Source organism: Marmota monax, unplaced genomic scaffold (assembly GCF_021218885.2).
Source record: "Marmota monax isolate L192 unplaced genomic scaffold, Marmota_monax_Labrador192_F-V1.1 WCK01_AAM20220418_F8-fsc00066, whole genome shotgun sequence".
NCBI classification, from domain to species: Eukaryota; Metazoa; Chordata; class Mammalia; order Rodentia; family Sciuridae; genus Marmota; species Marmota monax.
In genome coordinates, this window is record NW_026692805.1 from 7,440,197 (window position 1) to 7,466,454 (window position 26,258).

Sequence of the window (26,258 nt, forward strand, 5' to 3'; positions counted from 1 at the left end):
ATGCATGTCCAGAATTCCCTAAGGAAGTAAACAAATATCTATGTAAGGATATTTTTTTATTAAAGTACTATATTTGGAACTAATCCACTGTGACAATGCAAATCCAATTGCAAATTTGCACACAAAACAAAATCCCAATAATAATCAAGAAAAATAATAACCCACTATTCAGTATTTAAGGAAACCAAACAAATGCTTGGCTGCTTTTCAATTGAGGAGATAAAGCACTTTAATATTGATAAAACATTTCTAATATTTAAGTAGCACTTTTACAACTCTAAAGCCAAGAACTTTTCCCATAACTCTGCTAGTCTGACAACCAAGCAAACAAAATTCAACCCAATAATGGTTTCCTAGGCAACAAGCACAGACAGGGCCACTGGAAAAAATGAAATCAAGAAAAACCATTTCAGCATTTCCAGTAGGCTTAAGAAACACATTCTAATTGTCCAAATGTCACAAAGACAACAATATTGAAAATCATTTCATTGGAAATGATTCAAAGCAGAATGCCATTTTCATTACAGCAAACAAGGTGTGGAAAAATAGAAAAATTAGATTCCCTTCCTTTACTCTGAATTAAGTAGGGGCAGTCATCAATCTTATTTGATTTTTAAAAAATTATCTGTTAGTGCAGATTTCTAATATGCCTCTTTTTTCCTCCTGCAAATGTGACCACACATTAAGAGTGTCATCCAGGATACAGGACAGCACAAGATAATGTGGCTGGCAGTCATGGGGTGCAATGACAAGTTCAAGCACACTCAGGTCTTAATTCACATGGTAAATGACACATTTCAAAAAAAACAAAAAACAGATTTAAAACAGGGCTTTGCTGTCCATATTCTTGCTTGGCTCCAGTTTCTTCATCTATAACAAGAAGGGCTAAGATTTAATCTTAAAAATCCTTTCAACATCTGATTTTTAGCAATAAAGTATGAAAATGATCTTTTTTTTAAATTTGTTCTTTTTAGATGTAAATGACATTAAAGTGTATTTTGACATATTATACATAGAGTATAATTTATTCTAATTAGGGTCCCATTCTTGCAGTTGTACTTGATATGGAATTTCACTGATCATGTATCATATATGAATATAGGAAAGTTATGTCTAATTCATTCTACCATCTTTAGTTTATAAATATTGCTAATAAAATAAATGCTATATTCTAAGTAATTCATAAACTTTTTCTTTATGAGACCTAATTCTGATAGTTAACCTTTCTAAAGTAACACTGGAAATGTCCTACTATATGGCTGGTAAAATTTCTAAATTTTATACCAACTTTTGTAACCACGATGGCATTTGTCTTTATAGCTATGTGAGGACATGTTACTTGGATCAACACAAATGTGCTGGGTGCCTTTAATCTGCACTTTCACACAATATGCCACCAGAAGCCTGTGAAATAGTCTATATTTTCACTCAAAGAATCTTTTCAGCCAAACACTTAGTCAATTTCAGAACTTAAGTTGAATTGATCGAGTAATTCAGTCAGAACTACCAATTTAATAGCTGCAGGCAAATATCGCAAAAGTGTTCTTCTGATAATTCACCTCTCAATAATTGACAAATTAAGGGAATGAATTGCAAAATAGAGAGTCCAAGAAATAAACTGTTTACTATTTTTTTCTACTATGTATATCCAACAGAGCAACATTAATATATTAAAATTCATTTCCCAGGCAATCACCTGCCTCTGAACGTCAGAGATCAATGTTAATGCCTGAGTGAATCAATAGCATGACTGGAGTGGCCTAGGGTATGTTGGCTGCACTTGTATATACTTCCATTTGGATACACACTTCTCATATAAAAGCTTGTGCAATTCAAACATGCAAGTTACGCCAGAAGAGGCTGATAATTCACAACAAAGTGAATTCCAAGAATTAATAGCATATATGTTGGTAAATGCATTCTTGAAAATTAATTTCAATTCAATTGTATTCTCATTTTGTTTTTCCTTACTCTCTATTATCCTATCTCTATATTTATCTTACTCTCTATTTATCTTACTCCTTATATTTGTATTAGTAGTTATTACTCAGAACAGAGCACATTAATGCAATTTGATAAGAAAACTTATGCATAAGGCAAAAATCAGCCCAAAGAAAATATAAACAATATTGACGTTAAAATGAGGATTAAATCCTAAGAATCTCACTCGACTGATAAGATGGAATAAAATTACATGTGTGTCTGCCAGGATTCTGACAAGGCATGTGTTTGGTCAGGAAGGCTGAGAAGAGGAGAAATGTTAGAAGACTGATCTTTTTCCCCCATTTCCTATTATCTGCCAGGAAGCAAATGCAAAGCTTTGGGAATCTAAATAATATGCAATAGATGGTTTACAGATAGACTAGATAAAAATAAGAGTTTCTTCTCACTTGTCTTAGTTTTCAACTCCAGTTTATGTTTTCCTATTTCATTATTTCCTAACTAATTGTTTTGACTTTTATTTCACCAAATGAAAGCACATACGTTACTGGTTCTATACAGCATTAACTGCATATTTAACAAAGGATTGTAAGCTTTGATGTGTCTAAATCAGTGGGATACACACAACTGATTTACTTCAGCATGTCAAGAATTTAGTGCTCAAAAAAGTACATGTTAATTAGAATTAATTTATTCTAAACAATAATCTTCCTGTTATACTTTGCACAATTCACAACAGGCCAGGAACTGAATACTGCTCTTCTTTTATAAGGAAAAAATATCTCAAAAATTTTAAACTTTTGAAATCTCAGATTTCAAAAACATCTCATACACTCTAAAGCAAACGATGGGTAAAAATTATCATGACCCAAAGGGAGTATTTTTACAAAAGATTAAACAATGTTTTGACAAACCACACTCTTTTTGTGCTTGCATTTCTAAAAAGAGAAAACTGAAATTCCTACTGGGAAGTAGTGGTATATAATATCGGTATAAATTAATCATAAGAATCATTAAGAACAAACTGGCTATTTGAAGGATTGGCTTCATGTCAAAACATATCTACTGAATTAAAATACTAAAAAAACACATTAAATATTTTGATATGACAGCTAAATCACTAGAAAAGAGCAAACACCAGGAAAGAACACTTCTTTCACTTCCCATCACTGTGAAACTCACAGAGGCGAGTATACCACTTGGAGAGCGGGAGTACATGCCCTGATGGTTATTCTACAGCAGATTCCTGAAGGGGAAACCATCAAAAAGGGTTGGGAAGATAGAATGCCTCAATCCATGTCTATCTTTGAAATCCCAAATGTCTACAGGTATGCCATGTCAAGAATAAGGTGATGGAATGGTAGAATCTACAAATTTTTAATAAAATCACAGTCCAATCTATTGGAATATTCTCTTTTCCTTTCTTCTTTACCCATTCCAGCCAATGTTTCAATAGATCTACCTTAAAAATTTCCCATCTTCCTCTTGCCTCCTTCACTGAATCATCCAAAAATTGTTTCAAGAACCATATCATTAGATTATCTGTGGTACCCAACTATCCACTGTTTTCAATTAATTCAAAAGTACAATCCATCTGTTTAACACAGGGGATTTCTAGACTGAGCTGTTCCACTACATGCAAGCAGATTATTAAATTTGTAGGAATTTTTGAAAAATGATGATTAAACAAACTCATTTTAAAAAATTAAACTACAGGTGGCACAGGCCTACAATCTAGCTACTGGGAGACAGAGAATTGCAACTTTGAGGCCAACCTCAGCAATTTAGCAAAACCCTGTCTCAAAATTAAAAAATAATTTAAAAGGAGAGGGGGATAGCTCACTGATACAGCACTTATCTAGCATACACAAGACCCTGGGTTCAATTCCCATACCCACAAAATATAATAAGATTTTTTAAAACTATATAAACTTCTAGCTAAATAAATTATATTAAAATGATACTTGAAAATCTTCACTTTCTAATTATTTTACTGTATTTTATTATACTTATATGGTTTGAATATGAGGTGTCTCTCAAAAACTCCTGTTAATGCAAGAATAATCAAAGGTGAAATAAATAGATGATGAGAGGATAATCTAACTGGTCCATCCTACTTTGGATATACTGAGTGGTAACTGTAATCAGATGGGGTGTTCCTGGAGGAGGTAGGTCACTGGAGGTGTGCCCTGACAGGGTATATTTTCCCTATGGCTCCTCCATAAACACCTTCTTTTCTGCTGCCATCAGGGGAGCTACATCCCTCTCTCACTTCCTTTCTCCAATGATATTCTGCCTCACCTTGGGCCAAAAGCAATGGAGTAGGCCATCTATGGACTGAGACCTCTGATGAGCCCAAACAATCTTTTTCTCCTCTAAATTGTTCTTGTCAAGTATTTTAGTTACAGTGGCACAAACACTAACTAAAATAATAATCTATGTTCATAATGCATTTATAGCATATTTATGGTTGAAAAACCATGAAATGGTGTGCTACCATTCTGCATTTAGTAACATTACCTTGGTAGCTTGAAACTGGCCATGATAAGTATGTTTACACTATGGAATGGCCAAATGCTATCAAGCAGGTCATTGTGAACTTCAGAGAGACAGTTGTTAAACATTTACCAACACACCAGTGGATCTACAAAACCCAAATTCTATATGCACCTGGAGTCATAATATTAGACACCATGAAACTACTACATAGCAAACTTTTGGAACCAGGAAACATCTACCAGAAAAACTATTACCTGAGAAGTGGCCTAATTGATAAGAAAGGTCAGCCAGGTAGGCAATTAAGACAGAGAAGTTGAATAGGCAAAGGGAAACTAGGCAATTACAGTTAAGTAGCAAAAATGCTCAGCCAAGAAACTCAAAAAAGCCTCAGGTGACAGTTAGGGATAGAAATAGATAATGCTCAAAAGACAGACCCAAGATAATTCTCCCAAACTTTAACAAATCATGCTAATATCAACTTCCAGTAAACACTGGAAGTCTACTGAAGGTTTGCAACCACTAAGATACAAGGAAGCAATGTGAATTATTAATCCCTCTTGACTAAGACAGAAAATGAGATGAAGCTTCATTCATAACAGGATGCAGAAAGACTGACCAAGGAGGCAGGCCAGAGACTCCAAATTTTCCTGAAAAAATTGAAGTTATTATTTTTCAAAGTGCTAGGAACTGAACCCAAGATTGTGCACATACTTGGCAAATCCAGCATAAATTTAGGTGAGTATGTAGCAACAAAGCATTCATATTTATTTAAATGCATGTTCAACTCTACTAATATAAACGTTATTAAACATATACAAGGAGTGAGAAATTTTTAAATAGGAGATAATAAAGACATATGTGAATTTCTAATATTTTTCCCCACATTTCAATTGTTCTCCGACTCACTTCACATACCCCTGGTGAGGACAGCTTTGAGAGATGAAATATAGAACATAAATTCAACAGGAATTGATGAGAATTACATGGACTTGAAGCCAAACTCTAAGTGGAAAGGAAATCTTCAAAACGTGGCAATCTTGACTATTCCCATATTCACTCACAGTTTGCCCACTGGAAAATTTTTCTGGCACTCAATTTCACCAGTGGCAAATATAGAATGTTAAGCAAATTAATTGAGATGCCATTTCTTCTTCATTGTATGAGTTAAAAAAAAAATCACAGTGGCATCTCTTGTGTTCTGGCATTTTACTAGAGCCCAATGGAATTGCCCAGCAATGCTTCTTATCAAATGCAAATATAGTGCCCACAGAAGCACCAGTCTTTAATTTACTTAAAACGTCCATCAGAGTCCAAATAAAGGAAAAATGTAGTTGTTATAAACAACACATGTTTATCAGTACCCTTGGAAAAATTCATCTCCAAATTACCAAAGGTAGATTTGCTATACTTCCAGACATCAATTTAAAAACTGAAATTAAGAATCCAAAACGTTCTTGATTTTAAATTATATTTAGGCTTAAGCAAAATAAGAAAATGTATCCAAACAGTGGTCTCTGAATATTCTCTCTCTCTCTAAGGATTGAAACCAAGGGTGCTTAACCACTGAGCCACATCCCAGCTCTTTGTTGTATTTTATTTAGAGACAGGGTCTCAATGATTTGCTAAGTGCCTCACTAAGTTTCTGAGGCTGGCTTTGAGCTCGCAATACTCCTGCCTTAGCCTCCCAAGCAGATGGGATTACAGGTGTGCACCACCGCACCTGGTTACTCTACTATCTTAATGGAGACAAGACTATTTGAAAAAATGATTCTGGACAGGGTACCAAATATGCAAGATGAGCACAAACTGCACTGTCATGACAAAAAGCAAAGACACTATAACCAACAGCCCTCAGGAGCCAACCTGGAGATATCTCAGTATTCTAACTTTAGTGTGAAGACGACAATCTGAGTATCAAGAAGAATAACACTAAACTTTTGAAACAATATCAATATTTATGATAACTTAATCAAAGAACTTTTTTATTTAATGAAAAAAAAAAAGGAAAAGTGAAAAACGCAGGGGAGAAATATAGACCTAGAAAATCAACTTCTTATTCTGAATAAGGAACTGAAATTAAACATTTGACCTTTTCTGTACAAACTGAACTTCCAAGTAACAAAATAGTTAATAATGAAAGTTTCTCTTTATAAAAATATTCCAATTAGTAAATAAAATATAAAATATCATGTTAAATTCATATAAAATATCCACATAATAATGACCAATGGATGCTCATTAAATAATAAGAGACCACACTTTGTGCACCTCCTGAACAAACCCTACCTAGAGAAAGGTACGAAAGAAAAAAATCAAAGCAAAATTGTACCAAGCCAAGGACGGGATTTAAGAAACACAGAGGATATAAGAAAGTGGCAGGACTGAAGATGCAGCTCAGTCAGTAGTAGAGGGTGTGCTTAGCATGCATGAAACCCTGGCTTCAATGCCTAACACTAAGGGGGAGGAGGGGATCATGGTTTTCACAACAGGGTAAGTTCAACAAAATCCAGACAGGGTAAAATAAGTGGGAGCCAGGGATGGGGGGACAATTTCAATGAAGAAACTTCAAAAAGCAACAAAACTTCTCTCTTCTCATACATACACACACAGACACACACCGACATGTGGGCCTGTGTGAGGGAGATGTGGAGAAGGAAGAAATTATAGAATAAAAGAAACTTAAGAGACATATCAACAAACACAAAGCCAAATACAAAACCACAATAAAAAAGACATCAGAAATAGTTTAATAATAATATTACACAGCATTAAGTGTTGCATTTTGTTAAGCAGCATTGGACGATATAAAGTTTGATCTTTCAAAAACGTAGATTAAAACATTCCAAGTCTGGCACACATGCCTGTATTCTGAGAAACTCAAGGAAACTGAGGCAGGAGGATTACAAGTTTGAGGCCAACCTCAGCAACTAAGAGACACCCAGTCACAAAACAAAATAAAATGGGCCAGGGACATAGCTAAGTGTTAGAATTCCCCTGGGTTAAACCATCAGTAACACCAGTATGGAATTTGCTTCAAAAAATCAATTTGAAGAAGTTTATGAGACTACAGATGAAGTTTAAAATAGGCCAAAAATTGACAATAGTTCAAACTGACAATTGGATAGAGGGTTTTATTATAGTACTTTTTCCAGCTTCGTATATATTTACATTTTTTCTATAATAAAAAAAAATTGGCCTGGGAATGTAGCTCAGTGGTACTTGCCTAGCACACATTCAGTTCTAGATTCCATTCCAGCAACAAAACAAACAAAAACCCACAATAGTCCAACAATGTAGGAAATTATAAAGAAAAGTAGAAAACATGTAATGATATCAAACAATAGTTTTTCCCCCATTAGACTTAAATTTTTCAAACAGAAAGCTGTCAAAAGTCACATATTGGACTGGGGTTGTGGCTGAGTGGTAGAGTGCTCACCCAGCAAGTGTGAGGCCCTGAGGTCCTTGGCACTACATAAAAATAAATAAATAAACCAGGTGTGATGGCTCACGCCTGTGATCCCAGAGGCGCAGGAGACTGATACAGGAGGATCTCGAGTTCAAAACCAGCTTCAGCTAAACAACTCAGTGAGACCCTGTCTCTAAATAAAATAGAAAATAGGGCTGTGGGTGTGTCACAGTGCCCCTGAGTTCAATCCCCAGTATAAACAAACAAATAAACAAACAAACAAGGGTACTGTGTACATCTACAACTAAAAAAGAAATTTTTTTAAAGCCACATATTCACCATAATGGTATCTTCAATATTTTCTGTTTCACTGTGCCGAATTTATACACTCCTCATACCAGTGAGGTTTGGTGCTACTGAAAAGATGTATTAAATCAAGCTTCCTAAAATACTAAAAATGAACAAAATGACTTTGATGCAACATTAAATTGAACAACATGATTAACATGTGCAGATGAAATAAATTGAACAACATGATTAACATGTGCAGATGAAATCTGAACCTTGTTTTCTAAAGATTTTTTCTGTATATTTTGTGATATAGTTATACATTAATGGCTGGATTTATTGTCGTATGTTAAAATATGTACACTACTTAGATGCACTTTGACCATTTTAAGAAAGATTAAGCACATTTGATGATAATCAACTTATGAATAAAAAGCAGTTGCATTTTGGCCAAATTTGGTAGAACTTTCTGAAAAGTAATTTAAAGGGCAATGAAGCAATGAATTACTTACTCTAAGTAACAGGAAAGAAATGTGAAAAGAAATTTTATAGTATAAACAGATGTTTAAAAAGATAATGCCTATCAGTGAGATTAATAGATATGTAGACAGAAAAAAAACCAAAAATTTTCCAATGTGAGCATTAAAACTAGAAAGAAGCTCAAAACTATACAGGAATTGAAAGCAAATTATAAAAAGCAGTCAGATATAGATAAACTTCAGTATGTATTAGTTTCATGTGATTAATAACCTCCTTAAAACATGGTCTGGGGCAAAAGGTGTATGTGTAATATGTATTTCAAGAACAGAATTCATAAAAGTAAAACAGGAAAGAAAATCCAGAGAATATTGCATATACTTAGAGATATATATTAATCCCATTGAGGGAACAAGAAAACAACCACCACCACAAGTCCCATGAGCTTTATAAACATTTTTCATTCATATATACCACTCATGTATTCATGTTATGAAAATGTAAAGTTGAAAAGCCTACGTGGATATTCAATTTTCAGTCAATACATAAGGATAATCATTTAGGCAGGAATGTACAAAACTAACGCATGCATGAGCGTGCACACACACACACACACACACACACACACACACACACACATATATATATATATATATCCCTTTTGCAAACTCTGTTAGAACACCACTGTCCTACACTTGTATGAGACACATATCACTAATTTTGTTACCAATGAGGACAAAACACATCTACTGCAGGTGAGTGAAAAAGAATAAAGATCTGTAACAGCTTAAATTTCTGAAAATAAAATCAGTCCCTAAAGCTACTCAACTTGTTTAATATATATATATATATATATATATATATATATATATATATATACACACCTTTACTTTTCTAAGTACATATTCTTTCTTTAAAGTTGTTGAAGAATATCCCCAACTTTAAAACTAGATAAATCAAACTTCATTTCTGAAGCAATAATACCTATATTGAGATCTTCACAAAAGTGCGACCTACTACACCTTGATAAGAAAAGAAGAACATGAAGAGCAATTATATGAAATGTGCTTTCCGCAGATACATATAACCTTGGAGAATGTATAAAAAATAAAATTTATAAAAGTGTGTCCAGTGGAAAATATTGTGAAACATTTCTCCACTGTAAAAGAAAAAAAAAAGTTCTTCCATTTATTAAAGGAAATTTGGTAAACTAAATTAAAAGATCAAGTATACCTTTGAACCTGGATCTGTTGTTATTTTATTCAATATAGATAAACAGTCTTTTATCATGCTGCATTACCTAGAACCTGAATTGAATTGAATACACTGTCTTCCTACCTAATCAACTCTGACCAGACCATTCTTTATGCCATTACTCTTGATGCTGTTTCCAGTCCAATGGGACTGGAAGGGAAGGGAACTGTAGTCTCAGAGGGAAAGCATTGAGCCAGCTGGCACAGAGATGATGAAGAAACAGTTCTCTCCTTTCTTTCTTTGTGTTTAGACAGGGTCTCACTATTGCCCAGGCCTGTCTGGAACTCCTGGTCTTAAGCAATCCTCCCACCTCACCTTCCCAAGTAACTGGGACTACAGGCTTGTGCCACCAAACCCAGCTTGATTGTACAAAAACTTACATACATAAGTAGCTATAAAATAAAGCAAAATATAGGATACAACAAACTAGAAAAGGGTGCTATGTGTAAGAAAACTTTAACCCTTTAAAAGATCAGGATATGCCCAAGAAAGCATTTCTTCCCAATCAAAAGAACAAAACAAAGTAGAGTAATACATAAAGACCTTGAAGCGACTGTGTTCATAAGGCCCAAAAGAACTACTCTTCAGTCATTTCTAAAGCCCGTTCAAAGCAGAATTATTAGAAACTTCTAATATAGCATGAGAATAGCAATTGTTACAGAGATTCATGAATGAAAATTACATCCAATACACAACTTAGTTAAGTTCCAATAATTTAAGATAAATCACAACAAAATAACTTAAATTATTATATTAATGCTTAGAAATAAAATGAATCATGAGAAAGGAAAGATAGAAAGTGTAAATAAGAAAGAACTTGTAAGAGAATGAAAGTGCCCAACATATTCAATATTCACAACTTGTACATGATTTTTTTAATCAAAATTTCACACAGCATGAAAGTCAGTAATGATTATGAAAATTCTTCTTAATTATGCAAATAGGCTTTAAAAATAATCAACCAATGTTGTTACCACAGATTATTTTTACCAAGCAAACAGAATCAAACAATGCCTAGAGTTTTAATTTTACAAATACTGCCCCATTGAGCTCACCTACATAAAACAAGATCTCAAAAAATACTAATGAAGGGCTGGGGTTGTGGCTCAATGGTAGAGCACTTGTCTAGCATGTGTGAGGCACTAGGTTCAATTCTCAGCACCACATATAAATATATGAATAAAATAAAGCTCTATCAACATCTAAAAATATATATTAAAAAATATTAATGAAGCTGTTTGCCTTTGCTGCCCATCACTTCCCTTTCCAGCATACTTAAAATAGTCACCCCATGAATGTGATTGGGTCAAAGGTTCATGCCTATACCAGAGTCCACTGACCTGAGAAGACTTAATGACTTCACACAGGGGTTAGGGCTCTGTGCTGGAGTGCCTGCCCAGCATGTATGAGAACATGGGGTCCAAAACCATTATGACACAATAATAATTAAATAAAAGAATATAAAGCAATGAAAATGATATTTTATCATACTACTCTAAAATATTAAATTTTAGGTAAAGTAGGCCTATCCCCACCTGCAGTTTTGCTTTCCACAATTTTAGTTACTTGCAGTCGACTATGGACCAAAAATATAAAATGGAAAACTCCAGAAATAACAAATCTATAACTTTAAAATGCATATAATTCTGAATAACATGATAAAATCTATTATGCCTTCCCTCTCCATTCCACCAGGATGTGAATCATCCTTTTACCCAGTGTATCCACATGGTATATGATACTCACTCATTAAGTCACTTAGGAGTTTGGTTGACTGTTATTGCAGTGCTTTTATTCAAATAATATTCTTTTTACTTAATAATGACCCCAAAATGCCAGACTTCTTACTCTATTTTTAGATATATTTTAATAACATTTTATTAATATAGTCTATTTTATAATAATTCTTTTTCATTATTATTACTATAAATTCTTACTATGCTTAATTTATAAATTAAACTTTCTTTATATATACATACACACATGCACATATATATGTATATAGATATATGTGTTCCATACTATATCATATATATAGGTTTGATAATATCCACAGTTTCAGGCATCTACTGAGGAATCACAGAATGGATCTTTCATGGATAAGAGGGTGCCAGAGATTATTGTGGAAGGCAAAAATAATGGCCCCGCTTAAGGATGTCCACATCCTAATCCACAGAGCTTGCCAATTTACATGTCAAGATGGAATCCAGGGGCTCACACATGCATATCCAAATTACCAGAATCACTACTCTGACATTTGGGGGGCATTATTAAGTAAAATAAGGTTTATCGAGTAAAATAAGGTTGACTGCAATAACAGAAGTCAACCAGGTAACTGAGATGACTGCAAACTGACTAATGAGTGAGTATCATATACAATGTGGATACAGTGGAGATAAACTAAGACAAAAAACTAAAATGAGATTATTCTTATGCTATAGATAGAAGTTTTACATCCCCTCAAAATCTTTTGTTGAAATCATAATTCCCATGATGATGGTATTGGGAGCTGGCCTTTCGGGAGGCACTACCTTCATGATTGGGATTAGTGCCTTTATTTAAACCAGAGATCTTATTTACTCCTTTCACCAGGTAAAGAGGCAACAAAAAGGAAATATCAATGAAAAACAGGATTTTATCAGACTCCAAAATTGCCAGCACTTTGTTTTTATGTTTCCAAGACTCCAAAACTGTGAGAAATAAATTTCTGCGATAATGAGCTACCAAGTCTAAGCAGCCAGAACAGACCTAGACAATCAGATTATCTAACTGGACACAATGTAACCATAAGAGTCCTGAAAATTAGAAGAGCAGAAGAAAAGAGCTAGAGAGAGAGAGAAATGACCACAGAAAGATCTAAGAGATTCAAGGTAGCTGATGTTGGAGATGGAAGGACCATGAGTGAAGAAATGTAAGTGGAATCCACAAAAGGAAAGATATGGATTTTCTCAAAGCAATGAATGAATTAATACATGAATAAGGCCACCCTGCAGGAACCTAGATTTTAGCCCAGTGAGATTCATACTAGACACTGACTTATAGAGCTATAATAAATTCATGAAGTTTTAAGCCATTACATTTGTGGTAATTTGTCAAGAGCATCAATAGGCTAATGCTTATATATAAACAGATACTTACCTTCAGAATTTATGCACAATGCTAGTCAAAACTGGGGAAGACAAATTAATTTACAATAAGTTGGTTAAGCTAATTTCCCAATTTTGAGAGGAATATTCAAGAAATGCTAGGGTAGAACCAGCACATTTTCTTGTTGGAGCACAGATTGCAAGCCCATGACATTTCTGCCCACCTGCTCTCCCTGACCGCCTTATAAGGAGGATTCATGATCCTCTCAAGCCTCATCCAAGGATCAGAGATCCATATTCAGAATTCAATGCTGATCTGTCCCAAGATTTTTAATTTATCGAGGACCTTGTTTCTGCTTCCCATCCCCAACCCTCTCATTCTGGTTAAAAAAGAATGGGTATTATCAAAACATTATTAGGGTAGATTTTCATATACAACTTAGGCAAACTAATCACCAGCTGGTTTTCTTATTCTAAGTCATAAATCTTCAGGCTGCAATGTCTCTGCCAAGCAAGAGGATATTCTTTTCCAATTCATTAACACAAATTCTATATTTAAAATAAATACTTCTTAAGCTGATTTAAATAACAAATTAACCAATGGATCAGCCATGGCCCCAACTGACATTTTAATTAAATGTGAGGATAAATTGCATAACCTAGCGCTACTCTAAAATGCCCTTTAGTTACTGTTTTCTCCCATATTATGGTTGTTCTGAGGCTTCTGTGACTGACCTGAATATAGTTTTCCATCTTTAAATATGAGAATAATATTTTAAAAATTATTTGTTTTCCTAAAGTTATATTCTGCTTGCATAATCCTTCCACACATAACCTCACTAAATATCAGCTACGTGGGTTCATCCACACAAAACACACGTATGTATGTATGTATATACATATATGCCTAACAATTACAGGATAGGATTGTAAAGACAAAAGGACATCTTTTGAAGAACAGAGTGCATATAATGTTGTATGTCTATGTATGTGTTTAAATATATATTAGTGTATCAATGCTGTAACAAATAGTCACAAACTTGGCGGCTTAAACATACTCTTATGATTACTGTATTTGCCCTTTACTCTGTAAGATAAAGCGGAAAAATAAAGAATGGCAGCAGCTGAATCCCTGGAACAGAGAAAAGATGTAGGGTGCAGAAAACGTTCTATAACTGTGAAGAGAACATAAAAAGAAAGGAACTTCATGAAGTACATACATGGTATGACAGTACTTTTTCTAAGATCCATGGCTTATATTTATGAGATAAAGAGAACGAAATAGCAGATGAGGTAATCAAGTCATAGTCCTTTTTTTTTTACAGTTTTATGAAAATTCTACATTTTCTTCAAATTTAGATGCTTTCATATGTCAAAATGGGGGAAATGTTGAAAGGAAGCATCAAATCTAAAACCACACACACACACACACAAGGACCTATGTTTCTGAGAAGGTATTTTCAGGAACTGTGATGAAACATGTTCCTCGAACACACATGCACATCTGCATTCACAAGGCAAAGAGTGTGAGCACACAACAGAGTCTCTAAGACTCCTTCCTAAAAATATGAACTTTCTGATATGTAGGTGCTCAGTTCTCACGTGGAATATCCCACAAATGCCCATGTATTAAACATTTGGTTGCCTGACTATGGTGCTATTAGAAGGTGCTATTAGAACCTTGAGGAGGTGGGCCAGAAAGGAAACTGAGATCATGAATACTATTAATATTTGGGCCCTTCTGCTTCCTCTCTCTCTTTGCTTTCCAGTAATCAGGAGGAGAGCAGCTCTGCAGCCATGATGTACCAAGCTACCAAACACCCAAAGCAACAAGGCCAAGTGACCGAACTAAAATCTCTGAAATCATGAGTCAAAATAAAACTTTCCTCTTCATAAGTTGGTTATCTAGGTATTTGGCACAGTGATGGAAAACTGACTAACACACCTTGCAACAAATTGATAAATAATAATAAATTGCTAATTTACAAATCAATATAAATGATTTGAGTAAATATAAAATAATACAGTGATTGAAAAAGTAGTTGTTTCCCCGCATTTAAAATATAGCCCCTATAGGCTGGGTTGTAGCTCAGTGGCAAAATATAGCCCTTACAGAGATGGCTACTTGTCTATTCCATAGAAAAGCCAGAGGAGGTTAAAACATCAAAGGCAGATTTAGCAACACCTTGTTGCCTTTTGTGTAGTTTTCAGTCCTTCACCACTGGGACTGACAGGATGATTCTGAGACACAAAGCACATCTCCAGCAGGTCCAGTTGCCAAACAGAACTGAGAGTGCAAAGCCATTGCTGACATTAAAACCAATGAAGAAATAAATAAGCAAACATAGTCTCAAGAAGTAAACAAGAGATCCATATCAAGTGCAGCAAGACAAGAAGAAAGGATTTTATCTGTCAGGTTTTCATGCTGACACAATAATCCACAATATGAGTCTTTTTGTGACATGCACTGACAGAAAAAAGGACCAAAGTACTTGGATGGAATAGAAGCTGAAAACAAAAAGAAACCTTGTTTGTTCTCCATCATATAATCTCTATTGAAACAAATATTTTAAAAAACTTATTTTCTCTATATAACAACATACTTCTTTTCACCATTTGGAAATGAGCTTCCTGGTTTTGATGTAAATTATACTTTCTTAACACAGTCACAGCTACACTACCAATTACAATTTTTCAATGCAACTGTTTCTTCATTTGGTAGACAAGATAATGTACCTGGACATACCAGGCAGATAACCACACAAAGGCAAGGGTTCAAGGCAAGATCTCAGAGTCAAGTAAACTATGTAATCATCGAGGATAAAAAGTGAGAAAGGAAAATTTGAGTGGGGAAATCACTGGAACAGAAAGAGTAAATCTGTGAAACTGTTCTTAAGAAACCTAAGGTTTTGTCAGGTTTTAAAAGATGTAGAGAGCTTTGTGCACAATGATCCAGTTCGTCATGGTTTGAGTCCCATTGCAAAAGCCACCTCTAGTGAAGTCTATAGCTCCATTTGTCCTTGTGTCACATATCAAGGGTGTGGAGATAGCCCACTGTCAGCACTAAACACCCACCAAGAAAACTGTTCTAGAAGAGTGCCAGGGTACTGTCCAGGGATCCTTTATTACCTCAAGGTCATGTCTATGCCTGATTATATGGTGCAGAAATTATCTAAAACATCATTTCTTCAGGCAAAGGAATTGTCAGTCACTATTAAGTATAAAATATCTTTTAGATACATGTTTAGATTTCTTTTAAAAATGTAAGTGCTTTGAGGTTGAGGTTGGGGATGTAGCTCAGTAGAAGAGGGTCCTGGGCCAAATGTTTATTATATTTAAAGATATCTGGAAATACTGATGCCAGACAGAAAGTGCAAAGGTGTTTTGACCATGAGTTTTGGAAATGCCACAAATAAGTCAATAAAGAGGTTCTGATGTATATACATTGAGTGTTCATATATTTTTGGTAATACTTGCTCAACTTGACTGAAGATTGGAGCTGTGGCTATGCCTTAAGCATATCATTATTTTACATCATTGAGCCTCGATTTTCAAATGATATAAACAGAGAAGGTGAACTGGGAAATTTCCTAAGGGATCATGAACATTAAGCAAAGTAACGAAAATCTTTTCCAAATGTCCCTTAAACCAGAGAATATACTGATGGCCTCAACGAGGAAAAGCCATGCACATGTCTAAATTTTCATGTGCTCAATGGGAGGAAAGGACTCCTGGGTAAAGTGAGCATATTTGACACAGTATATTGAAAAGACAATAATGTTACTTTGGAGTGTTCGAATGTAAAGACCACAGATGAAACGTTGCAGTCTACTGAAGCAATTGATCACTTATATTTATTAGTGTGTGTTAAAGCCCAATATCACTTATGTTCTGATGTGGAGAAAATATATCCTCTTCATTTTTTACTGATGAAACATTTGAAAAGGCAAGTTTAAAAATAATTTTACAATCTAAATCATATATTGACTGCTGCTTATTTAAATGGAAATCTGAATAATAAAAAATATACATACTTGTGATATCAAACATCAGTGAAAAAAGGTTTTATTTGTGGTATTTAAATGTAGCGATCTGGAACAAACAACTATGTTCACAGGCAGCGCGTCTGCGGCTCAACTGCCATCACCTGACAGGCTGTCTTATGTGCCAAATTGCTCATTAGGTTTAGCAATTTTCACCTGCGCCTCCAGTTTATATTTCAGCAGGGAATAAACATCAGTCCGCTTTTACCATCTTCTGCAGTGAGCCTCCAACACCCTCACACCAGCATGGCATCCCTGCACCGCAATCCTCCAACTGCACTCACCTTGTGTTCATGCCATTATTTTTAAAATGTCAATTCAGCTTCCAGCTTTAAAAGCTAGCTTAAATAAAGCAGAAATGCAAGACAGAATATGCAAAGGAAGATCTATAGTACAGTACTAAATTGGCTGACCAAGGATTTACTTAATTTTTTACTCAAAAAAAAGGAACGTGTAAATCATATGAATTAATTTTTTTAAGTGCTCATTTCAGAGACTATTGTAAGTAGAACACAGGTGACAAGAGAGCAGAGGATTCCTCTTCCAACTGGATCTGACCCATACAACCTTTGTTACAGGTCTGAAAGGAGAGTCCTCCAATTTATAAATAAACAATAGAAGTAGCATGGCAACCAGAACAAAGAGGAAGCTGAGAGTACTACTCAGCTGCCTGCCCCCTCTATGTTCCCAGATCCCTGCCAATGAGCACTGTGACATTCAGAGGCAGATCAATACAAAAAAGAGATACTTGGTGGGCAAAAAGCACCAAAGATATAAAACAAAATGTCTGCAACCCCATAAAACAACTTCTGATAGAATACTGTTTTTCATTTTGCAGAAGTAAAATATTCACCACCAACCCTGCAATTAGCTAGAAAATTACAATAATTACAGCAATTTTGTATCCCATCTCCAATCCAATTAATAGATATATGACCTTGTCAACATGTAATAATCAGATTGCATCTACAACAAAACTGGATGGGTTTTATATGCTGAATAGAACTTGCACAGTAAGAAGGTAATTATTTGAAATACTGAGAATACCATTTGTATGCCATGCTCTACTTCACAACTTAAAAGGAAATACAATAGGAACATTATTTCTATTTTCAATATATATTTAAATGAGAACTAAAAATTAATATTCTAATACCAGCTAATGTTGAAGGAACAGAACTACAAACCAAAGATCTCAGATCTTCTTGAAAGATGAAATCAATCCATATGTTCTTGAGCAGGAAAAAAAAAAAAAAGAAATTATAAGACCAAAAAGTAAAAGAGATGTGAATTTATGATACAATACCATTATAACAATCATTGGGGTAGCTTTAAATTCTAAAAGATAGAAAGTAAGAAAAACCTTACAAATTAGAAATGTTTTGCAAGTGATGGATAAAAATTAATTTTAAAATTAATAAAGCTTATAAATGACTAAAATCTTAAAACACTTAAATGGTAACAAAATGAAATATAATAAATCAAATACATAGTCCAAAAAATTTTAGCAGTACTATTTCCAGAAATTTTGCCCTCAATAGGGCATACGACATTTCCAAACAAACTTGAATCTTCCACTTGATCTTCTGGAGCTGATATTAAAACACCAGAATTCTAAGATGAAAAAGAATCCTTCCAGAAGACTAAAATCAGGCCACCTATCCCCCCAAAATCTGACCTTTTGGTAAAGCCATGGAGAATTAAAAAAAAAAAAAAAGAAAGAGAATCTTAAAGTGGGTCAGACTCAGATTTACACACAAACTCTGTACTCTTGATACATTAGGTCTCCCCCAGCCCATCTGGTTTAATATTGAAAATACAAACATACCACAAGTGGCTAAAAATTGCACCACTCCTAATCAAGTGTCTTCTGACCTGAAGAAAAATAGGTATAAGCCTATTTTTTCCTATAAATTCATATTTCCAAGGGCAACATGTCCACTCTGCATGTGCCCAAAGCCCACAATATTTTTTAAGTGCACATAGCAAAGTTTTAATTCCTTCTAAAATCAGAAGAAAAAAAATGAACTTTTAAAAACAAAGTTTTCATTTTTTTCTCACCTCGAAAGAAAACAATAATTTGAGTGAGAGCCTATAATAATTTGTTAAATTTGGTACATAAAAAATAAATAATGAAATAAAGTCATACTGAATAGGATTTTATTACTGGTATTATTATGGCGGGAGACACCCATGAGAGCCAAAGTGCCCAGTCTAGACCAAGAAAGTCATATGGTGTCCTGGGAAGGTCTTACCCTACTTTATAAAATGGGTGGGAGGGAATCTTATAATTATAAAAACAAAATAGGCATCACCTCTCCCAAATGGTGCAACTGATGAAGAGTAAAACCATAAAAACTAACAGAATGATGAACAAAGCATATTTTGATATAACAGCCTTGAAGCAGAAAGTGAGTATGATAACAAGTCTTCTGACACTTAACTTTAATCATTCATTCCTTTCAATAAAAATAAAGGACATCATAAGCCAGGTCGTTTGTCCATTAATACATCAACAATAATAATTTTCTGATGAAGGATTCCCAGTTGTCATTTAACATTTAACATAAAGAGAATTAGAAGAATTGGGTAATACTGCTAATAACACTCCATTTAATACCTAATTTTTGACCCTGCTCCCAGCTTAAGAAGCATAAGGGAAAGCCAGATATGGCTAACCACAGTGCCCCTTTTCTGGTTTGCTCACCTACAGCTAACTCACACCAACAGTTTCCAATCGTGGAACCCTGTGCTTTTTTCCCCATCCCTGGGATCTGGCTTCCTTACTTTAGCAAGCTCTCAGTACAAAGCCTTTACATGGCCTCATGTGGAAGGTCTTCATTTATTTACACATTTAAAAAGCAAAACTTATTGCATATTCGTATGCTGATATTTGATCATATACTAATAATTATGCTCACATATCACATTTAATTTTATATAAAATTTGAGCTAAATTTTAATTATTTTTTCAAAGGAATATGAACAGATCATCAATAAAAGATATTCAAGCCTGAGGATATACTGGGTTAAAGTTTGGGATTATAGAAAAAGGGAGAAAAAAACTTTGAAGAGTAAAAGTAATAACTAAATTTTCAAAATATTAAAGAAGTGCCATATATAAGTGTGCATCCTTAAAAAATATCTATATAAAGATGATTTTAAACACATTCAAAAGTAGACAGAAGAGTATACTAATTCAATGAAACCCACTCATTCCATACCTAGGCTGTTATGAAGAAAATTCCAGATACATTGTTTCAACCATAAACTGATAGTTCTTTAAAGAACTGATAATTCTTTAAAAATATAATTCCATCAACATTATTATACTCAAAGAAATAATAAATCCTTAATAATAAATGCCAAATTAGCATTCAACTAATTAGCACATAAGTGCCAAATTTTTTTTGTTTCATTTTAATCAGAATTTAAATAAGACACACACATTATGATTATATGTGATGTCTCTTTAAGGTCCCTATAAATTTATAAGTTCCCTCTCTATGTCCTCTTCCCTTCACCACTGATTTATTCAAGAACCTGGGTCATTTGTCTCAAATGGTTTCCCACAGTCTGGACGTGGCTGGCTACATCCCCGTGGTGTTAACATGTTTTCAGGATTCTGTATTTCCTGTAAATTGGCAGTTGTGTCTGGCTGTTTGATCAGATTCATGATTAATTTCTTTGTCAGGACTACTACATAGGAGGCATTGTGTTCTTCCATCAGGAGGCATGCAAGGCTTGGTTGTCTTTCCATCTAGGTGGTTTTGTTTTGTTTTGTTTTAATTGTAGCAGCGATTGATGGGTCTTAGTCCACTTTGTGCTACCACAGCAATACCTGAGACTTGTTAGTTTATAAAGGACAGAAATTTTCCTCTTGGGTCTAGAGGCTGGGAATTCCAAGATCTAGATGACAGCTTCTGATGTGGGTCTTCTTACCATATCCTCACACGATAGAAGGCAGAAGAGCAAGAGAAGACAGAGGTCATATCTTCACTTGGCAGAGTGAAAAAGACAGATCTTACCTCTGAGTCCTTTTTATACTGACAATAAACCATTCATGAGTTCAGATTCCTTATAATTTAAAGACTTCCCATTAGATCCCACATGCTAACACTGTTGCATTGGTGATAAGTTTCTAATATTGGAAACACACATTCAAACCCCGTCAACAATCAATACCTAGAATCATGATTTCATGAAGCAGTTGCAAAAGAGTAATATTTAAATTTTATCATTACTTCTTCATTTATTACCTGGAACACTCATATAAAAATAAATTCCTTCTTAGATACTATTTGGTTATTCAGTGATATCATTCACATTGGAAATGCAGAATAGATAACTGATTCTTTTATCTGTTTTCTTAAAAATTTGATTCACTAGCACGCTTTACCTGGCTTGGTTGCATATTTATCAACATTATAAACGGGTGAATTTATTTCTATTACTATCCTTACTGGTGTTCTAATTGTCCCATCTTTGGCCAGCAGACACTTAAAGTAGGCTCCTAGGTCCTCTGAGACAACCCCAGTAATATTCCATATCTTCCTTATTTTCGGATATGATGGGATTATCTCATATCATCTTACACCTTTTCTGTCCAGAACTAAATTCAGCCATTTCTCCAAAGAGCTCTGATCTCTGCAAATGGCAAATGCTATTTCCAGAGCTCTGAAAGAAAATGAAAAAGGCTTAAGTACTGGGCTGATCTTCAATTCTAGAATGTTTTAGTGAACACATGCCAAAATGGTCCTTCCTTCCACCTTCCTTGTTTTTAGAAATAAAACATAGCATGAATTCATTACAATATGCTCTATGGAAACTGAGGACTACTGGATTTTTGTTCATTCTCCTCTTTCATCTATACTTTTTTTCTTATATACTAAGGATCCTGTGTCCACATTATTATCAAAAATGACAGAATTAGAATACAAGTTAAGAATCCCTAACCTGAAAATCCAAAATGCTCCAAAATTTGAAATTTTTTCAATGCCAACATGATGCCAGAAGGGTACAATTTCATACTTGACCTCATGTGATGGGCCCCAGTCAAAATAAAGGTGTACTCAATTCACAATTGCTAAATTGTGGATCCAACCTTAGTAGATGAAAGGAATACTGCTCGCCATTAAAAGAGAATAAAATCATGGCATTTACAGGTAAGTGGATGGAGCTGGAGAATATAATGCTAAGTGAAGTAAACCAATCCCCAAAAATCAAATGCAGAATATAAGGATGGCGATAGGGGTTGGGAGTATGGGGAGTATGGGATAGGGCAAAGGGGAGGGAGGGGAAGGTTAAGGATAGGAGTAAGAAAGATGGTGGAATGAGACAGACATCATTACCCTAAGTACATATATGAAAAAACAAAGGGTGTGACTCTACATTGTGTTCAACCAGAGACATGTGCTCTATTTGTGTAATACGAATTGAATTGCATTCTGTCATATATAATTAGAATAAATTTTAAAAAGGTGCACTAAAAATATTGTATAAAATTTCCTTCAGGCTATGTACAAAAGGTGTATATGCAACATAAAAAAAATTCATGTTTGGAATTGGGTCACATCATAAAGATATGTACATGCAAATATTCCAAAATACAAAAAAAAATCCAACATGCAAAACACTTGTGATCTCAAGCATTTCAGATAAGAAATACTCAATTTATACTAAAACCCTTATTTATTTTATCCCATAATATCCATCTATCGATCAAATTAATAATGCCTACATAATCAACAACAACCAGTTTTAGGGTTCCTGTTTGTTCAGAAGTTCTTCACCACCACCCCTTCGTATACATCTTTCTTTAGTTATACAAATTACTGTATTATGAAGTGATTAAAAATAGTTACTCCTGGTATGCTTGGGTCACCAACTGGATACATATTTATGTTAGGATGTTTCACATTTGATTCTCATTTTAAGAATCATTCCTTATATAATATTATTATGAATAATCACTAATATTAATCATTGACTTGTTTTAAAACTTAATGTGATCAATTTATAACTGTTTAAGATATACTGTGGTTTCAAAATCAGAAGTATAAAACAAGGTAGTGTAAGTCTAGCCTGCATTTCATCTCTTCCATCCTATTCTCTCCTTTGCCCAAAGGTATGCATTTATTACTCAACTCTACTGTATCCTAAGTACCCTTAGGGATTAAACCCAGGGGTGCTTAACCACTGATTTACATCTCCAGCCCCTTTTGATTTTATGGTGAGACAGATCTTGAATAGCTGCACAAGCTCCTCTTGAACTCAGGATCCTCCTGCATTAGCCTCCAGAGTAGTTTGACTTTCAGGGTGCGCAACTGTTCCTGACCATAATATAGTTTTTATATCAACAGTCTTTTCTATGTGGCTTGTTTTATTTACTCTCTCATTTGCTAAAATACAATTTTTTTGCATTTAGGAAATTTATATTTTTGTTACGATAATCACATATGTACTAATATTTCTGTATGACACTACCATAGGCTATTTTTTAAAAATTTTCCATTAGTTATTCACTAACAGCAGTACTGGCATTGGCTAAAAATCACATCATTGTCCTACACTTATAGAGCACTTTACAGAGTAGTGTTCAATATACTGGATTCAATAGGTTTTCAATAAAATTTCAGGTAACTGCAATTTCGGTTATTAAGATGATTCATTTAATTCAAGGTTTCTAAGCTGCAGCTATACTGACATTTGGGTTGGGCGGTTTTTTGCATGATGACTGTTCTGTGTTTGTAGGATGTTTAGCGCACTCCGGTCCTCTACTAGCTGTCAGTAGCATCCCCTCCTCAACCAACTGTGAAGACGAAAAAATCTCTCTGAATACTGTCCAATATTCCTTGGAGTTTCAAAAGCTGCTGCCAGTTGAGAACCACTGATTTAACTGAACCAGAATTCTTGTTTTAAAAAAAAAAAAACTCAATTCCAAATTAATAGCAACTTCAAAGAAAACAGAGATAATAATCATGTTTATTAAACCCAAACTTAATATTCACTATTTTATGGAGGAAGAATTATACTCTACATACCCTCTGCAGCATCCAGTGATTCTTTGTGAAACAAAGGGATGACTGAATTCGCTCACTGGATGATACAGAATAGTTATCACTCATTCTTCGAGGCAAAAAAAAAAAAAAAAAAGCCTTTATTAATCATGCCCCCAAGTTACAGTTGATTTTTCCTCAATCAAACAGATTTTTACTATTGTTGGCTTCTTTATTTTCAAATCCGTAAATAAGAAAGCCTACATATTTCCTTGATGGAAAGCACTAAGCTTCATTAACTCAACTCTGGCCACAACATAACACAGTGCCTGGCAAGCACAGACAAAAGCATGCTTCCTGTTTGAATCTGAATATATGGTATGAGAAATCATCTTAATAAACAGATGACATGTGTCACGGGTAACTTTTACATAGTCATGAGTCTTGTACATGGTACATGCTTAACATATACATACCCAGTGCCAGCCAAGGCCTAACAACAGCAAAACCTAAACAACTTTAGCATTTAAAAAAAAAAAAAAAAAAATCAGAGCCAGAAAATGAGATCTGCATATTCTCCCACTGATGGCTGGAAAACAACACATATGTTTGAAATATAACTTCTTTTTCCCAATAAAAACAAGATAAAAGAGATATTTCAGTCAAAAATAGTGTTTAAATTTTAACACACAGGGCCAGCCAAATGCAGGTGTTTGTATGTGAGAAATTTTGGTGAGTCCAGAGAAGACAAAAGATAAAAGTTGATAGAAAGTACACCATTCACATTTTTAACATGAACATAAATTTACCATTCTGCCAACATTTTCTTTACATTGCAGCTAAATAAAAGGTGCATGTTGCTTTAGAAAACACATACATACAAAACTACAAAAATAACCCAACAAAAAGTCCTATATTTAATTATATATATTAAGGTATAATTGCTCAAATTAAGACACTGTTTTCCAAAATTTAGGTACCTCAATACTGGTAGTATTATTTAATGAAAAAAAATATACTTTTAATCACATTTAGAAAATCTACTTTTTATACAAAAGTTAATTCCAAGCAGATAGCCACTTAATTATGGGCTTACTGAGCTAGTTTCTAAATTGAAAAAAACTTGAAGAGCTGGGAACCACCTCACATCAACTTGGATACCATGCATGACACCTTCCTTGCCTATAACAATGCCTGAAGTAAATCCAACATGATTTCTTTTTAAGTTTATATCCTTAGAGTAATCAAATGTCATTGCCACAAAATTAGTTTTAAACATACTCGCTTAATCATGTGCACAAACAAAATAAAATCATCTGCATATAAAAAAATATTCAAGATGGGTGTGGTGTTATATCCCTATAATCCCAACTACTTGGGAGGATGAGGAAGGAGGATACCTTGAACCCCTGAGTTTGAGACCAGCCTAGGCAATGAAGGAGGGGGAGGAGGACAGGGAGAAGGAGGAGGAGCAGGGGGAGGGGGAGGAGGAGGAGGAAGAGGGGGAAGAGGGGGAGGGTGGGAGAAGGGGAAGGAGGAGCATGGGAAGGGGGAGGAGGAGGGAGAAGAGAAGAGAAGAATGGGAAGGAACTTGGGAAGGGAAGGAAAGAAAATTTAAGTAAACCAACTTAACTAACAACAGCTGTTCTACTTCAAGATCCCTTACAAGCACTAATTGTGCTGGGGTCTCATCTGGTACAGAAAATATGAAGCAATTGTAGGAAGTGAATGAATCTGCATCCAGACAGAACCCTATAGTGCATCGATTAGATTCATCATCTTACAATATACCTTCTGGATCCCTACATCTCTTTATGGTATTCACAACATATTTTTACTGTAATTTCTGATGGACTATCAGATTTGTTAACTCTAAGTTGATACTCCTATAGACCCAATATACACTTTTTTTTTTCAGTCCTAAGTATTGAACCCCAGAGCCCAGTTCCATGTTAGGCACACACTCTACTGAGCTACACTTCAAATCCTCATGAATACCCTCAAGGAACAATGGAAGCAAAAGTAGTTTACAAACATCTAGAAGTAATTGCTAAAATGCTATAACCTGAAACCAATGCAAAAAGTGAGAATAAGGTTGAAATTCAGGAGATTAAATCAAGTATCCTAAGTATTATTTACTTATATTCTCTATGCAAGCAACATAGTGTGTATGTATGTATATGTATATAAATCCATATATATACATATATTCCACCTAGACAAAGATCCACTGAAGACTATCAGTAAACACATGCAAGACCAAAAT

General features: G+C 34.4%; 1 protein-coding gene across 24 annotated transcripts in view; it reads right to left on the reverse strand.

Moving 5' to 3' along the window:
* The window catches only part of Pard3 (par-3 family cell polarity regulator), a 667,456-nt gene that overhangs the window by 372,200 nt on the left and 268,998 nt on the right, over nt 1-26,258 (reverse strand). Inside the window, exon 2 of one of the 24 annotated variants that reach the window (XM_058580589.1) lies at nt 24,038-24,122. The exons of the other annotated variants lie outside the window; for them this stretch is intronic. The gene's annotated coding sequence lies outside the window, so the exon portion shown is untranslated. The remainder of the gene's footprint in view (nt 1-24,037; nt 24,123-26,258) is intronic. 24 annotated transcript variants of the gene reach the window in all.